At 44.1% G+C, this 5,082-nt stretch overlaps 1 pseudogene; it reads right to left on the reverse strand.

The window, feature by feature from the left end:
* LOC107752572 (neurotensin receptor type 1-like) overlaps positions 1-1,660 on the reverse strand; it is a 10,605-nt pseudogene extending 8,945 nt beyond the window's left edge.
* Positions 1,661-5,082: the final 3,422 nt, after the last annotated feature.

The following is a 5,082-nucleotide window of genomic DNA, read 5'->3' on the forward strand; positions in this document are numbered from 1 at the left end:
CTGGGCTCTGGGTCGGGAGTGGCACTGGTGATAAGCTCCTGGGAACCGGCAGGGAACGGAGATCCATTTCTCGCCAGTGTCCACTCCACAAAGGCGGCGAATTCAGCTAGAGGGCCATCTTCGGACGACGGCACTCTGCACGCGGTGTTGAGGCTGGCGTCATAGAACGCGCAGAGCGCATCGTCCGGATAGGTGGTGAGATGGGCCACAGCCAGAAACAGTCTGGTATGACCCTCGAGCAAATTTTCCCCCTGCTCCAGCAGGAGGAGGATGAATTCGGGGCGAAGAAGGGGATCGATAGGGCACACAACGGAAACAAAAAACTGAGTAAAAAGAGAAACAAAATGGAGGGTACAAACGGAGGGAACTGTATTGGTCGGGTCTTCTGTCACAATTCACTCGGGGAGCAAGGAACGAGGAAACGAGGAGTACTTGAATAACACTGTCTTTAATAATCCACAGGAAAACCGAGGACAAGGAGGACATTCAACAAGTAGACCCGACAAACAAGAACTGAAAGGACTAGGGCTTTTAAAGGCAGGATAATTGGGGAGAAAGGTTTGTTGTCATGGACAAAATCTTTGTCACAACAAGTAAAGCTGCATGCATTACATGCATCATTGATTTTGTAACCCCATGATAAAGGTTATTTGGCTGAAGTAAACCAGTTATGACAAATCTGTCAGAAATTGTCAAGTGTAACAGAGAGACTTCATAATGCATATTGCATATTAAAAGGCTAAGAGACCCACTGATACAGTATGTTTTAGGTATTTCTATTATTTGGTATTTATTAGGTATTGGTGTCAAAATTGAATGTTTTGTTTTAAAAATTAAACGTGTGCACTGATTTGCAGAACGTATGGTTTTATTTTTATTTTTTTCCTATGGGGAATGTTATTTTCTTCTAGACAAACTGAACAAAACAGGTTTAAGCATAATTTTCCAACAACATAGAAATCCATGGTCGTTTCACTTTTTTCAGTGTAGAGAGATAAAATCAAACTCATATTTTTGTCAAAATTAGATTTTCTCCAGGCACCGGCTGCTCTGATTCTAGTGTCCAGGCAACAAGACTAAAGAATACTTCATCAACAACCCTTTTTTATTCAGGTGATCGTATAAACATGTATTTGTGAAATTCTAAGGACTGTGTACTGTTGGGATGACTAGAGGAAGATGAAGAAATGAAGAACATGAGGAACAGCCAGCACAACCAGTCATCCTGGAGATAAATGAGTCTGTTGTCACATTCAAGCTTCTGGGAATCATCATATCCATCTCTTTTCAAATCAGAGAACATCAGGGTAATAACACAAAACTCTCTTTTTTTCAGACTAAGAAAGCTCAGCCTCTCCTCTCTCATCTCACTTGTACAAATAATTGAAAGCATCCTCAATCAGTCCCATGTGTCTCTTTCCCCCTGCTCCGTGACAACGATATAGGGTCTGATCTGTTCTGCTGAAGATCTTTTCTGTGTTGATCTCTCCGTTGAACTTTACATCCAGATTTGTCACAACTTGAGCATCATCTCTTCACTACATTACAACGTCATGATTTCCAGGAGCAACATCTGATTGGTTCCTTGCAAGCTAATTGGTGCTACATCCTGATTGGTGCCGTCTATGGACACTTTGCAAGCCATAGATCCTGTCTTCATCCTGTCTTCTTTGTGTGCCCACTCCTGGAAATAGGAAGGACTATATTACTCTCAGCCTGCATCGCTTGTCTCCTGCTCTTCTTTGACTGTTCAATAAATGTCTCTGTTGCAACTACCTGAGTCTCTCCTCTTCTGTCTGTGACACCCGCAAACATATATGATAATGGACAAGGAGCAATTGAATTTGAGGGCTATAAATACACTAAGGATTAATGAGATAATTAACTAGACACAGAAAGGCAAATCAAAAACCATGGCAACTAATGAACAGGGACAAAGGAAACATGAACTAACATGAAACAATACAAAACTAACTCAGTCTAACTCAAAACAGAACTGAATCACAGATGGCCCATTACAATATACCCCCTCTAAAGCCCAGGACACACTGCACGATTTTCGGCTGCCTTAGACGAAAGATTGGCATCGTGAATGTAACGTGGGAGGTGTGACAACAAGGTTGAGGATCCAAGTGCAGGCTTTATTTTAAAGAGTGGTCAAAACAGGCAGGGTTAATCAACAGCAAACCGGTATAATCCAGGATGAGACAAAAGAGTAATCCAATAAACAGGTGAAGGTCAGGGCAGGCAGCAAATGATCAGAAAAAAGGTACATAGTCCAGGGATCAAAACCACAAAGATAAGGAAACAGGAAACTAGGACACGCTACAGGCTAACAATACTGAGCAGTGTGTGTGTGTTGAACCAGGCTTTAAATAGAGTGAGACTGATGAGGTAATGAGATACAGGTGAAGGCAATCAATGATGATGAGTCCGGCAAAGGATTATGGGAAATGTAGTCTGGGTAGATTGGCAAATGTCAGAGGTGGAATGCCCTCTGGTGGAGTTCATAGGCACTCCAGCAGGAGATTGTGGCAGTGAAACATTCGTGGCGATTTCAGGGATTATGGCTCCTAAACGGTGGTCTTATGTCGTACAGTGAGAGAGGTTCAAAGACTGCCGTTTTCACGGTCTTGCAACCAAAAATAGCCTACGATAATTTTCTGACAGTGTCAGAAATTCAGCATGATCATCGCACAGTGTGTTTGCTGCTACGACCCACGTTTACTGACCAGCCAATAAAAATGCAACATGAAATCAACGTGACACTGCGCTAAAACATAAAACTGCTTAGTTCAAGCTAGTATCCCTTCCTCTGTCACCGCTTCCACATTTTTTCAGCACACATAAAAACTACAACTGCCAAAGTGTGATTCATCATGTTTTTTGTTTAACACTAGCGCATGCTGATGACGTTTTATTCTACTATAGTAACGTGCGTCGTAGCCTACGAGTCACCAGGTGTCATCTTCGAACTGTCTGCATACATGTCGTACCCAAGTTTATCAGATCCATGTCGCACAGCGTGATTTGCAATGATCTTATAGGATTGCTAAAATCGTGCAGTGTGTCCCGGGCTTAAGGAGGTGTGTCCTCGCACCTCAATTAACTTTGTAAAAAATCCAACACAGTAGGGCGTGAGGATGCAGGAGTGTGGCTCTCCAGGACTAATGCTGGCCACCCCTGGACTAGACAATGCAGGCAGGGATGAACGGACAGGCTTGACAAGACAAAACAAGACACAGTTAAAATCCATGAATGGCCCTCTTGACTGACGAGGAACAGGCAGATTCAGGAACATCTCTCTTAGCTGACATAGAACAGGCAGACATTTCTCACTCAGAGGATACCAAACAGGCAGAGGAGGTGGGAGTGGGTGGCAGGGTGGGAACACAGATTCTAACAATGTAGTGCTAAGTGCAGGTACAGGCTCAGTGGGGAACAGTGCACTCCCAGTCAGTCATCGCTTTTTTTCAGCTGTTTTCAGTACTTTTTGATCGTAGCAAAGCCAAGGTTGTTCATCCGTCCAAGCCCTGCAGAACCACCTCACCCTTAGGGCCTACTCAGCAGCGGGACAGGTGGGCTCAGTGCTTCTCACTATGGCAGTCCTCCAAGTTTTCCAGGCCAAACTCCTCCAAGCCATGGACAAGTCTGGCCCAGGCTTTTAGGGAGCTGCGCAGCGCAACTCTCCTGGCCCTGGCCAGTCTGATGGTGCTTGAGCGTCAGTTGTGAGTGTTGGAGGCTTTGTTCACACTGTCAACTCTGTGCCCATCCCTCTCACTTTGCACGCGCCCAAGCAAACTACCTCTGTGATAGCGGACCAACTGGCTATAAAGAGCACTTCTTCTCTTCTCAACAACTCAGTGGTCAGTTCCCTGCCTCTGTGCAGTGACCTGCCGTCCAAAAAACTCTGATCCCTTGCCGCCCAGCTGCAGACTTGCAAATCCATCCTGGGCATGTCAAGTTGGGTCCTGCAAACAATAAAATGAGGTTACTCAGTTCAATTTGCTCACAGACCTCCCAGCTTCAAAGGTGTGGTCCAAACTTTGGTTCAGGACAACGATACTCACATTCTCTTCTCCGAAGTGCAGTGTCTGCTGGCGATGGGAGTCGTCGAAATGGTCCCACCAGAGAAAAGCGAGTCAGGCTTTTACAGCTGTTATTTCCTTGTCCCAAAGAAAGATGGTGGGCTCAGGCCCATCTCAGGCTACTGATTCACGCCTTAATGAGGCGGCTATTCAGGATGCTGACTTTAAAACATATCCTCGTGCAGGTTTGCCCAGGGGATTGGTTCTTATCAGTGAATCTGAAAAATATTTTTTTCATATCCAAATAGCCCCCCATCACAGACCATTTGTAAGATTCACTTTTGAGGGGGTAGCTTACCAATATACAGTCCTTCCATTCAGACTGTCTCTGGCTTCATACACTTTTACCAAATGCATGGATGCAGCTCTCTCCTCTCTGAGGCAGACGGGAATCCACGTCATGAATTACCTTGATGACTGAATAGTATTAGCCCTGTGGGAGCACAAGCTCTGTGCTCACAGGTCGCAGCTTCTTAATCTAATTATTTACCTTATTCTGAATAAGACAATATTACGATTAAGGTGTTTACATGAGTTGCTTTTAGAATATTCCTTTCTTGTTCCCGTTTTACATGTTATAGTACATAGATCGATTAATGGCACACATCATTACGTCCCCCCGTGACACCATCCGACGTCCCCTCCAGAATTTCACGTATAAACATATAGTTTGTCTTTGTTATGACGCCATATACAGTTTTGGGTGTTTCATTTTTAATTTACTGAAAGCTTCAAGTGCAGTTAATTATTTGTCATGCTATACATGCAAACAGACAACAGCGTTGTTGAAGCCATTCTCTTTTGTTTGCCGTCAAGCGGTTGACCACTGCCGTGTGTGTATCCTGTCGCAAAATGCGGCAAAAAGTCCTACACGATGATAATAATGTGATTAAGGTGTGTACATGTCTATACTGCACTTCAATAATGCGACTAAAATAGGAATACTCCACATGTCTTAATTCCATTAGTGTTTACTTCGATTATGACTTTAGCC

This window comes from Sinocyclocheilus rhinocerous, unplaced genomic scaffold (genome assembly GCF_001515625.1).
Source record: "Sinocyclocheilus rhinocerous isolate Xijiao unplaced genomic scaffold, SAMN03320098_v1.1 scaffold1102, whole genome shotgun sequence".
Lineage (NCBI taxonomy): Eukaryota > Metazoa > Chordata > Actinopteri > Cypriniformes > Cyprinidae > Sinocyclocheilus > Sinocyclocheilus rhinocerous.